The sequence below is a fragment of the Gossypium hirsutum genome, chromosome D02, assembly GCF_007990345.1.
Source record: "Gossypium hirsutum isolate 1008001.06 chromosome D02, Gossypium_hirsutum_v2.1, whole genome shotgun sequence".
In the NCBI taxonomy this organism is placed as follows: Eukaryota; Viridiplantae; Streptophyta; class Magnoliopsida; order Malvales; family Malvaceae; genus Gossypium; species Gossypium hirsutum.
This window is the reverse complement of record NC_053438.1, coordinates 65803061-65817304: the sequence shown is the minus strand read 5'-3', so window position 1 is coordinate 65817304 and position 14244 is coordinate 65803061.

The following is a 14244-nucleotide window of genomic DNA, read 5'->3' as shown; positions in this document are numbered from 1 at the left end:
TCTATCTCCCTGTATTTGGCAGTGGAATAGATTGAAGATTACAGATCTTGCCTTCCTGTATTTGGCAGCGAAGCTGATCAAAGATGGCAGATTTTACCTCCCTGACTACAGTGGAGTACATTGAAGCCGATAACTCTATCTCCCTGTATTTGGCAGTGGAATAGATTGAAGATCAAGGATGGCAGATTTTACCTCCATGTGACTACAGTGGAGTACATTGAAGCCGATAATTCTATCTCCCTGTATTTGGCAGTGGAGTAGATTGAAGATTGCAGATCTTGCCTTCCTGTATTTGGCAGCGAAGCAGATCAAAGATGGCAGATTTTACCTCCCTGACTACAGTGGAGTACATTAAAGCCGATAACTCTATCTCTCTGCATTTGGCAGTGGAATAGATTGAAGATCAAAGATGGCAGATTTTACTTCCCTGACTACATGGGAGTACATTGAAGCCGATAACTCTATCTCCCTGTATTTGGCAGTGGAATAGATTGAAGATTGTAGATCTTGCCTTCCTGTATTTGGCAGCAAAGCAGATCGAAGATGGCAGATTTTACCTCCCTGATTACAGTGGAGTACATTGAAGCTGATAGTTCTATCTCCCGGGGCAAGAAGTAGATCGAAGATAGCTGATCCTATCTTCCTATATTGGTAGGAAGTGGATCGACGACGCAGATCTTGTCTTCCCATATTGGTGGCGAAGTAGATCGCAGAAAGTAGATCTTGTCTTCATGTATTGGCGTGAAGTAGATCGAAGATAGCAGGTCCTATCTTCCTATATTGATAGGAAGTGGATCCAAGATACAGATCTTGTCTTCCCATATTGGTGGCGAAGTAGATCGAAGAAAGCAGATCTTGTCTTCATGTATTGGCGTGAAGTAGATCGAAGATAGCAGGTCCTATCTTCCTATATTGATAGGAAGTGGATCCAAGATGCAGATCTTGTCTTCCCATATTGGTGGCGAAGTAGATCACAGAAAGCAGATCTTGTCTTCATGTATTGGCGTGAAGTAGATCAAAGATAACAGGTCCTATCTTCCTATAATGATTGGAAGTGGATCGACGACGCAGATCTTGTCTTCCCATGTTGGTGGCGAAGTAGATCGCAGAAAGCAGATATTGTCTTCATGTATTGGCGTGAAGTAGATCAAAGATAACAGGTCCTATCTTCCTATAATGATTGGAAGTGGATCGACGACGCAGATTTTGTCTTCCCATATTGGTGGTAAAGTAGATCGAAGAAAGTAGATCTTGTCTCATGTATTGGCATGAAGTAGATTGAAGATTACAGATCTTATCTCCCTAAGCAGTAGTGGAGCAGATCACATTCAGTCTTATCTCCCTAAGCAGTAGTGGAGCAGACGAAGAAAACAACAAATCTCATCCCCATGGAGTTGCAGCAAAATAGATTTAAGTCATGTTTCTCTGGAGCGCAGTGAAGTGGATTGAAGCAACGAGACACAGCAGAACAGAACGAGGCTACTTGAAGAAGAAAAGCACCAAAAAAAGCCAAGGCTCGGCAAGCCCGGGCAAATTTGGTCTTCCTTGGTCTTTGCTCTGTTTTCGTTACACGACAACGAGCAAAGAGGGGCAGCTGTAAAGCCCAAAATCTGCCCGGGCCCATACCAGCAAACCCCCCCACTTGCCCACTTGCGCCGTTGCCCCATGTGCGCAACCACTCAACCTCGCACGCCTCTGCTCCGCGCCAGCCTCCACGCATGCCCATCACCGTCTGCACCCCATGCCTCTGTCACCTCCATCGTGCCCATCCCATGCAAAGAGACAAAACAGAAACAATAGGAAATTAGATGAAAATGGGTTATAAAAACCCGAATCAAAAATTGTACGGGGGGCTTTTTTTTTCTTTCTTCTTCTTTTCTACTTTGTAAACACTAAAGAGAAATTTACAGTCTTCAATAAACAGATAGCAGTGATTGTTAAAAACAAAAAGAAAAAACAAAAGGTTGTATTTTTTTCTTTGTTCCTTTCGATTTTTACATACATATACATATATTTCTTTATTTTCTATCTATTTAACATAAAAATATACAACAAATAAAAAAAACAAAAAATAAATTTTTTACCTTTTCCGGCCATCGCAATAAATTTTTTACCTTTTCCGGCCACCGCGTGCGATGGCCGGCGCCGGCGCCGGCGAGCCTCCGGTGGCCGTCCGGTGACCGGCCCCCCTGGCCGGATTTTCCTTCCCCCCCTCCCTTCTCTCTTCCTTCTCTCTTCCCTCTCTCTTCTTTTTTTTTTCTTTCCCTCTCCCCAAATGATTTTTTTGGTTAGTTTAGGCCTTATATAGCCCTCCAAAACGACGTCGTTTTGGGGGCTACACTTAAGCCCCAAAACGACGTCGTTTTGGCCATGCCCGACCCATCCGACCCGGCCCGCTAGAGGATCCGCGTGTTTTCGTTTGAATGGGATATTTATGCGCGCAGTCCTTCCGCTTTTCTGATGCTTCACAATTAAGTTTCTTATGGTTTTTAATTTGGCCCTATAATTTCTCGCGCTTTTCGATTTAGTCCCCGCCAATGTGCTGCGTTTTAATGGAAAGGAATAATTGTTGTTTCGGTCCCCCAACGTTTCACGCGCGTACAATTAAGTCCCTTTTCTTTGTTTTCATTTCAAATTGGCCCCACAACTTTGTTTTTAATTCAATTTTAGTCCTTTTTTTCGTTTATTTTTATATCTTTATTAAATATCCTTGTTATTTTTATATTATTAGTATTATTAGTATTAGTATTACTATTATGTATTAGTATATATTTTTATTATGTACGTGTATACATATATGTATATTTTCATATTTAATATTTTTATTTCATTTTTATTCTAATATTTTATTAATCTTATGTTTGTTTCTTTTATATTCCAATGTTATCATTATTATTATTATTATTATTATTATTATTTTTATTAGTTTATGCTTTGTTATATATTTATATATTTATAATACGTATATATACTTGACATATTTGTATATACCTCGGTAATATTATTACTAGTTTTTAATATACGCATATATTACCTAAATATTTAGTATTATGTATATTCTTCATGTATTATGTATGTGTTCTTAATACTATACTTTATTTGTGTCATGTTTTTTATGTCGTATTATTATATTTTAATATTATATTATATAATTATATATACATATATCTTTTATATATATTATCATTGTATATATTTTAATATTATTAGTTATATTTTACACTATTATATATATTTTTCTAATATTATATTGTATATACTGTCGTTTATATATATATGTGTATGTATTTATGTAGTGTAGAAAATAGTTTTATTATCATTCTTATCATTTCTAAGGTATGCATATACTATATATGTTTTATGTATGTTATATGGATTTTTAATATCGCTAAATATATATGTCATCATCTTATATATTATTTATATTAAAATATTTTAATATTCATAATTTCAAATTGTTGATACATTTTATAATATATTTACGTACATACTTTTCATTTATTATAAATATACTTGTTTATATTTTTATATCTCATATTTTTATGTATACATAGGTATAAGCATAAATACATACATCTTAATTCATATATATGTATATATACGTACTTATACATACTTAAATATATTTTTCATATTTCATAATTCTTATATACTTACATATGTTATGCATATTTTACATCATATACATACTTATATATATTCTTTATATTCTTAAAAATGCTTTTTGTATATTTCACATATTTTATAATTCACATACATATATTTTATATTATCACAATTTGTAAATATATATAAACACATTTACATTTTTATTTTTATAATATTTACCGATTTTATATATATGTATATATTTATCTATGTTTCATATTCTATAATTTATATGCATTTCTTATTTTGTGGCTTTAAATTATACATGCATATACATTTTTACATAATTGTATTTATTGTCATCATTGTTATTTGGTGTTTGTTTATTTATTCGTGTACACTTGTGCTTTTTTTTAAATGTTAGTTCTATTTATTTATTTGTATGCTTTGTTTATGTAATCGCCTCGTCATTTCATTTTGCCTATTGCATTGTTGTTACTGACTTTACTTTGCTCACCTTGTCGTATTCGTTATTGTTTTGTCAAGCATTGACACTAAACACCAAAAGGAAAATTTTTCTAAATAAGGTAATATTTCGCGTTTGGAAACTCGAGAAAACGTGCCCTAACGTGCTGGGTTTCGATTTCTCGTTTGACTAAATAGCCAAATATCCTCTTAAAGCTTCAAAGTATGGTTTCATTAAACTATAAGGTGATCTTGGTTTCGATGGTTTAGAGTATCGTGTCCTAACGTGCTGGATGTGATATTCCTTCGGAACAAGAGAATCTTATGTTTCAATTCACGATATCAGATTTTCTTTTAAGGATCGTATTTTTTAAAACTCTTCAAATTTTCAATTTTCGACACTAAGACACTAATTAATCAACTAGGTACCAATTTTGGGCGTATCGAGGGTGCTAATCCTTCCTCGTGCGTAACCGGCTCCCGAACTCATTTTTCTGAATTTCGTAGACCAAAATCGTTGTTTTAATAAAATTAAATCATTTATTAAAAACAACCACTTTTTGAGGTGACCCGATCACACCTCGTCAAAAAAGGATTGGTGGCGACTCCCGTTTTCATTCTTTTTTTTAAATCCAAGTCGACCCCGTTTTCATCCAAAAAAAATGGTGTCAACACTTAAGTTATTTTAACTAATATATATTTTAATTACTTAATGACTACTTTAACCTTAGTTTAATTAATTATAAAACATATAACTTAAGGGTAATTTAGACAATTGTAGCCCACTAACTATTAAATGGCCTAATTTCCATTTATAACCCTTATTTTTAAAAGACAACAATAATTGGGTGCTTTTAAATTTAACCCTTAAATTTTTATTTTACGCGAGCCCTTTTTATCAAATTGTGCACTCAAACGATCAATTTTTTATACAAAATTTTTACACATATTAATTCACATACTGCAAATATCAAAAATAATTTTAAAATATTTTTTTGACTTGGATTTGTGGTCCCGAAACCACTTTGTCTGATTAGGGTCAAGATCGAGTTGTTACAGAGATAGGCTACAATCCATGTCATTTTTAAAGTCATGAGATCCCTCTGAACACATGTCTCGCTTAAAAGAAGGTTTGGAGTCTGTAGCAGCGTCATTCTTGTCATTGATATCTTCGGTCCCATAGTAAGTACCAAAGAATGTGTGAATTTATGAATAATTATTTGTACAATATAATTATGAATGAAAGAATGATGTGGGAGAAAATCCCAAAAGAATGAAAGAATAATTTTTCAAAAAGAATGAAAGAATATTGGCTCAAAAAGGAATGCAAAGATGTATTTTATTAGAATAATGACTTTCAGACATGAGCTTATTTCACAGAGGAATTTCTATCATTTTTAGGCTAAAAACAACAAAAATATTTTGAACATTACTCTAAATAAGCTCTAAAGACTAACAAGGATTTCTTCCGCAATCCAATTTTTTAGAACACTCCCAAATTTATAAGGGCGGACATCTAACAAGGTCCCTTTTCTTTTGAGTCTTCATATACGGCATTGATGTGAACGCTTCCCAATATTTCTTCATACATCGCATTCAACCCATTGTCAACATGATTGGGTAGAGGGTTTTCTGCACTAGATGAGTCACCCAACTTGACAATACCCATGTTGATGAATTTTTCAACTAACTTTTTGAAGGCAGTGCAATTCTCTATTGAATGCCCCGTAGTTCCTGCATGATATTCACACTGGGCATTTACGTCGTATCCTTTAGGAAATAGGGGCTGCATGGGTTTCAAGTAGAAGGGGGACACCACATGTGCGTTAAATAAGCTTTGGTATAGTTCACTATATGACATCAGTATAGGTGTGAACTGAAGCCTTTCTGTATTTGTCTTTGTGTAAGATTATCGCTTTAAAGAACTCTGATGTCTGGTGGTTTCTGTCTTTGGCCTGCCCACAGTGATTGGTTTTGAGTGGCCCTTATTATATCTGCCTGCATTATCCCCATTATTCCCCTTCTTTCTTGGGGCCTTTGTAGTATCTAGGTACTCCACCCTCGACTGCTTTATTTCTGCTGGGTTATCAAGAGCAACAGGAAAATTATTCCTCAAATTAGATCTTAGGCTTGTCAGGCAATTCACTGGTGTCGATGTACTAGTCTGATATTGTTGGGATCTGATAGTAAAGAGTGCCCCTTGCGGAAACCCATCTAGCTGGACCTGGACACTTATCAGAGTACAATCTGGGGAATAGGCAAGATCCTCATTATCAACCCCAAAGTGAACCACCGACTCTTTCACTTCTTCTAACTTTCCAGCTAGCAATCGGTTGAACTGGCTTATCATAGTTCTCTGTAATTCTAGCATCTGATCTCTCATTTCCTGTTGAAATTTGGTCAATCGCTCTTGCATCTATATTTGCATTTGCTCTAATTTCTCCAACCTTTGTTCCATTTCTCTAATCTTTGCTTGGATACCGTAAGGGTGTTGGTGTTCCAAATTAACTGAAATAAATTTATTCAAGTGGACTCTTTCAATGAATTTTAATACATATGATATCATGTAATGCAGATGCATGAAATGAATGCCTAAAGAGATATTGATTCTGATTCAATTACATTTAGAAAAAATTACTAGAAATCAAATTTCTTTACATAAAGCAGATATATATACGGCCTCGCCCTTATATTCCAAGAGACAACATCGATCCCTTCCTTCATTCGTATGTTTAAAATAAATCTCGTAAATTTCCAATGAATGCCACCGCTAGCTCCTTTTCTTGATCCTGGTCCCGATCCATCATCTGCCCATCTTCATAAGGCTCGTACATCCCCAGCGGAGTCACGAAGCTGTCGAAACCATTTTTTGGAAAAAAAATTTAGTTGTCGACTTATTAAAATGAAAAATTAGAGTCGCCACCGATCTTTTAATGAGGTGTGATCGGATCACCTTGAAAAGTGATTTTAGGTCTACGAACTTTGAGAAAATAGGCTCGGGAGTCGGTTACGTACGAGGAAGGGTTAGCACCCTCGTAACATCGAAAATTGGTACCGAATTGATTGTTTAATGTCTTAATGTCAAAATTTTGAAAATATTTAAAATATGATCCTTTTATCTTGAATAAAATGAATTGGATGATGAGACTCGCTTATTCTAAAGAAATAAATTGTCACACTCAGTGAGTTAAGGCGCAAAATTTTAATCTTCAAAATTGAGTTTATCTTTTGACTTTTAAACCTATGCATTTTGAGAAGGATATTTGGTTATTTGGGTCGAACGAAAAATCGTAACCCAGTAAGTTAGGGTTCAATTTCTCGAAATTCCTAAATGCCGAATATTGCCTTTGTTGTTTTTTTTTAGAAAAAATCCTCATCTCGAGAAAACAACGTGTCATATCCAATGCGTTAGGACACAACGTATCAAATTCCCGAGAATGAGCTTTTTATTTATTTTTTAATTAAAAAGGATGCTCGGTTTCTTAGATTCAACGAGGAAGATTGGAATCCAGTAAGTTAGGACACAATCTTTTCGAAGATCCCAAATTCCGAGTGTCGTATTATTTTTGAAAAACTTTTTGAATAAAAATGTTTTTGATACTTGAATGATATTAAACGTAATCTTTTAAACAAATAAAACAATGGAATACTAACGTACAATGCAAAATGGTGATTCGTAAATTAAAATGTATGTGAATGAACGACAAAGAAGCAATAGATACGTGCAAACAATACAATACACATAAGAGCAATTATCTCACATCATATACAAATAGTAGCTTTAATATTCAAAAGTTAATGAACTAAACTCATCTTAAACAAAGCTTCAAGCAACTTAATACAAAAAAAATGCAACAAGTTTTGAAAAAAATTAAAAAAATAACATGCAAGAAAGGAAATTATATATTAAAAAAAATTTAAAATAAGTAATATATATATATAGATTTGAAATAAATTATATATGAAATAAGTGGAAAAAATATAATAACATGTAATCGATAATATATTACGTATATATGTATAATAATAAAATATTAATGCAAATTATATATATAAAATAGTGTTATATAAAAATGTTACTGATTTTTAAAGCACAAAAGTATATATGAATAAACATTTGAAGAAAAATGTATTATAAAAATAAACTCATTAAAATGTATAAATAATATTGAATTATCATAAAATATATACTAATGCATTAGAATAAAAAAGAATTAAAATAACAATATGTAATAAAATAAAATAATGTGTATATATATATATGAAAATAAGTAAATATATAAACTAATATGATAATAATACCAATAATAACAATAGTAAAGATAATAAACTAAACAATTTTAGCAATAACAACGAAACAGAGGACTAAGTTGGCATTAAAGCGGTAATTCAAGGGAGAAATCTGAAATAAATAAAAGGAAAGGTCCAAATTACAAAGCGCGAATAACATGGGGGACTGAAAGGGGAATATTCCCAACCCCTCTCAAAACGCAGCGTTGCATGTAGACCTAGATGAAATCTGCAACAAATTATGCTGCCCAAAATTAAAGAAACTTAAAGGATCGAATTGGAACACAGCGTAAAGTAAGAAGGACTGGGAGCGCAATTATCCCTACCCTACCAAAATGCACGGATCTAGCCACGGTTGGATCGAGTCATCGGGTATGGTCGCTAAACGGCGTCGTTTGGGCGCTAGGAACCCTAGCTCAAAATGGCACCGTATTGTATTGTTATTTAAACAAAATTTTCTAAAAAAAAACATTAGCAGCCTATTTTAATTTAAAAAAATTGTTGCTTCTTGTTTTCTCTGCTAGGGTTTCGACCCTAGCCTTCGCCGCCATCAGTCCACCACATCTCCGCCGCGATTACACCGTCAACGGTGGTCGGAGCTGCACCCCTAGGGGCTTTTTAGCTCCTCACGCGAATCCGAAGGCGTTGGCAGGTAAACCTTCTCCTTCTTTTCTTTTTATTTACAAACTGTATTACTTTTTTTTTAAAAAAAATGGATCGAAACAAAGAGAAAGGAAAATAAACGAAAATCTACCTTCAATCCTTTTTTTGTATTGGTTTCGTTTTTTGATACAGTATCCCCCCCTTTTGTTCTATTGCAATCGGTCTATATATCGAAAAAAATATAGAAAAAAATACAAAATCTCCTTTGCTATTTTCTCTTCTTCTTCTTTTGTTTCTTTGTCTGCTGCGTTGTCCTTGTTTCATTTGCAGGTACAGTGTATGGAGGCGCGTGGCGTGGAGGCATGGTGTGTGACAGTGGCGCACATGCGAGGGCAGAGCCTGATTGCGGCACGATGGCTTGCTGCAAGCTGCTAGGGTTTTAGTCTCAGTTAGGCTAGGTATTGGGCCATTAAGTTTTGGGCTAGGCTAGTGTTTGGGTAGTTTAGGTTAAAACGGGTTGGGCCACGTTGGGCCCATGTATTTGGACTGTGATTTTATTTGGTTTTTATTTTTATTTTTATTTTTATTTGATTTTTTTATTACGGCCGGGCAAATATTGGGCCTTACAGTATGGCTTCCTATTTCTTTCCAATAATGGAACTCAACATTTGTTGATAGATTCTTTAAAATAGATAATAGGTCACCTTTTTCATTTTTATTTTATTTTTAAAATGAAAATAGATAAATTTGTTTCCAATAATGGAACTCAACATTATTGATACATAGATGAGTTAAATTAAATTCTTATAACATAAAAAATATAAAAATGATAAGAAAATGATTTAATTGAACATACTTTCGAAGGGAGGGTTGGAATTTCAAGATGACAAGAAAAATGTTTTGTTTTCTTTTTCTTTTAGCTTATATACCTTGTTTAACTTTTAATTAAACATAATTAATTAATTAAATCTTAATTAATCTAATGTTAAGCTTAGTTAACAAAGTTAGTGGATGAGAAATAGCATCCACCACCGTTTGGCACTGTAAAGAGGGTCCAATTGCTCAATTGGTCTATTTATGTAAAAATTTATAGTAATAAACTTTTATAATTTTTACAATTTAATCCTTATATCTTAATTAACCATCAATTCAGTAAAATTAAAGGACCAAACTTTAATTAACCTTTATACTGACCTTTTAATATTTACAGGCTCGAGCATCAAAAATAGGATTTCGAAATCATCATTTTTGACACCAATAAAAAACAATTTTTTTTACAAAAACACACTTTATTGTTAGTTATATTATTAAATTGACATTAGAATAATAATGTATGACATTTCAATATTTTTTGTAATGAGTGTTGGATTTATCCATAAAATCTTTGAAGACAAAAAACTTCTAAAGTATCTTGTACCAAATCCTCCTATTTTTCAAGCGGACTTTCAGATAAAACCGAGTGACTCGATCCATGATCAATCTACTATAGTGTATATTTGTACTAATTGTACTGCTAAAACAAGATTGGTTCAGAAATTTGAATTTTCCTCGTGTGCTCACACTAGCGGCCATACAGAAATTAGGGTTCAGAAACCATAGCTGCAAACTGAACAAAAGATGACCTAAACATTTGAATTAGACTTTTAAAAGCAAACGAATTACAAAATTGATTTTGACCTCAACCGCTTTTATCACTTCAAGAACAGTTCGGGCATTGAAAATACAAAATAAAACTAATTTGGGCCTTAAACATTCATCCAGGCTTTTAAAAATTTAACTAAATCTAACTTAGGGTCTGTTTGATTGCCAGTAAAATATTTTCCGTAAAATGATTTCTGAAAAATGTTTTACTTTTCTATAAAATGGTTTACTGAAAAATATTTTCTGGTGTTTGATTGAATCTGTGTAAAATATTTTTTGCTATTTGGCAGATTTTCTGAAAATATTTTCCGGAAAAGTTGTTTTTGCATATATTAATATGTATTAATAAATTTTTATATTTTAAATTGTTTTACATATATTGCAATGATTTATTTATAATAATACTCAATTATTATGCTACAATATTAATCGTTATAAATTGAAAAAAACTAATATCAAATAAATTATTTGTAATTGTGTTAAAAAAACAAGTATTGAATAATTAAAAAAAACAAGTTATTGGAAAATCGATAAACAGAACCAATTTTCTACCGGAAATGAAGGAAGGAATGAAGGAGGCGATAGAGAGGAGAGCAATAAAAATGTCTTACGGAAATTGAAAGGGTAAGATATTTTCCCTAAAATGTAACCCATTTTCTTTTGTTTTGGAGTTCATTTTCCAAATGGAAAATGTTTTCCGCCAATCAAACGCTGGAAAAATTAGAAATGATTTTCCGGAAAATCAATTACGTCAATCAAACAGACCCTTAATTCAATTTTAAAACTTTAAAATTTAAGGCAGAAGAATTCATTTTAGCCCCTATTTTAATTCTATATTTAAAATTAAATTGATAAAAAAAATAGTTTTAGAATCGAAATAAACATGCTCAAAAAAATTTTATCACCCTTCGATAATTTTAAAACCCAAGTCGGAATAGCAAGTTTGTACAAAATTAGTAGCCAACTCTCGGAGATTATGAAATATGATGGTTGACAACCTACTTTCTTCTATAACCTATGTAAAGAGAAGATATATCAATATCTTAAAACTGATTATAAGAGTATTTTGCCCATTATATGCAAGTGAGAAATGTTGAAAATTTTGTTAGAAAATAGAAAACGTTTTATGTGAAATCATTTAAACACTAAAAATTATAAGCTTTTTAAGAAAAATAATTTCTTTTTCAATAATAAATTTTTTATTTTCAATCAAACAAACACAATCTTTAATTTCTATTTTTACACATTCATGTGATTCATGAAGCTTTTATATTTTAGTTAATTTCTTTTAGTGAATTACAAGAAGAGAGCAAAGCCCTAACAGCAACACGACTAACGCAACTCGTACTCAGGCCACACCTAGGGCGGTGATCATCTTAGCCATCAAGCCAACACATGGGTTCATATTTTAGTTAAATTCAAGATACAGCTGTCGAAACTTTTTTTTTTTGAAATCGACTTTTTATTTTAAAAAGAAAATGGGAGTCGCCACCAATCACTTTTAAGAGGTGTGATTGGGTCACCTCGTAATTTGATTGTTTTAATAAGAGGTTTGATTTATTAAAACAATGTTTTTTGGTCTACAAGAATCCAAAAAACGGGTTCGGGAGTCAATTATGCACGAGGATGGATTAGCACCATCGTTTCGCCCGAAATTGGCACCTAATTGATTACTTGATGTCTTTAGTGTCGAAAATTATAATTTCAAAGAGATTTTAAAATACGATCCTTTATTAAGACATTACATAACTAAATTAATTTTTAAAAAAATGGGCTTATTTCAAGTTAATCAAGAAGAAAGGATCATGTCCTGTAAGTTAGGACACAATGCCTTAGATCATCGAGAACAAAAATGAACTCCATTTAATCATCACTTAAATCCCGTTTTTAATTTATTTTAAAGTAAATATTCGACTATCTCAGTTTTAGAAAGAAGTCATATTCCGTAAGTTAAGAACACGACTTTTCTAATTCCAAAATAATGAACATTACTTTGATTTAAAAAATTTTATTTTTTGTGCCTCATGCAAAGACGAATGCAATATTTAAAATAATGTGCATTTAGCTTATTCGGACATAATATAAAAATGGGTAAGTACATTTAAACACAACTCATGGCATTGTTATAACAAAATAAAATAAAAAGGGAAACGTATACAAATGAAACGATGATGTATGAAAAACATAAAAATACCATACTAATAAATGACGATGATATGATTATAATAATAAAACACCAATTAACAATGGCAATAATCATATTATAATTACTAATTCTAATACTAATTAAATAATAGTATAAAAATTTTTTAAAAATAATAATAGTGAAAAATAAATAATAACAATAATAATAATGAGAATAATAATAAGAAGAAAAACAAAATGTGCAAAATAAAAATTTAAAGAACACTATAAAATTTAAATACAAAAAGAATAAAGGAATCAATGAATAAATAAATACATAAATAAATAAAAACTTTCTTGAAAAATTGAAATTAAATAAACCAAGGACTAAATCAGAATAAAAATGAAGTTAAAATTATAAATTATGATAAAATAAGTAAATAAAGGTTAAAATGAAAAGAGCAAAAATACACAGGGACTAAATGCAAAATTATCTCAACCCGCAAGACACGCGTCCTTTCTCCAGGATATCAGCGAACCAAGGACTTAATTGAAAACGAGATAAAATTGAATGGAGAAATTTCTAAAAAGAAAGAATAGCGAAATTAGGATTAAATTAAAATAACTCAAAAGGCGGAAGGACTAAAGTTGTATATATCCCCTTTAAGCAAAAACACGCGGATCCTGCTGGGTCGGGTTGGCCAAGCACGCATCCCGTGGAATTCCAAAATACTGCCAAGTACAGTATCAACGGCTTATCTAGGCTAGGTGGCATTAGCACAGGGGCATTGGACAAGTAATATTTGGCCTTGTCGAAAGTCTTTTGACATTCTTCATTCTATACACCTGGATTTTGTTTCTTAAAGAGATGGAATATGGGGTTGCATTTCTTGGTTAATTGTGAAATGAACCGGATGATGTAATTTAATCTCCCTAAGAAACCCCAAACCTCCTTTTGAGTGCGCAGCGGAGGCAACTCCTATATAGCATTGACTTTGTCTGGGTCGAATTCGATCCTCTTTTCGGTGACTACAAAACCTAGCAATTTTCCTGAACTAGCCCCGAAGGTACATTTTGCTGGATTCCGCAATCATATCGTCGACATAAACCTTGACTTCTTTGTGCATCATATCATGAAACAAAGTTATCATGGCTCTTTGATACGTCGCTCCCGCATTTTTCAATCCGAATGATATCACTTTATAGCAAAATGTTCCTCAGACGGTTATGAATGTGGTATTTTCCATATCTTCAGGATGCATCTTAATCTGGTTGTATCTGGAGAAGCCATCCATGAAGGAGAATAGTGAATAACCTGCCTTTTTGTCCACTAAGGTGTCGATTTGAAGCAACGAGAAATTGTCCTTTGGGCTGGCTTTGTTTAAATCCCTATAGTCTACACACGTTCGTACTTTCCCATCTTTCTTAGGGACGGGGACTATATTAGCTACCCACTCTGACTATTTAACCACCTGTAGGAAACCAACGTCAAATTGCTTCTTGACCTCTTTTTATTTTTATTTTTAACAAGAC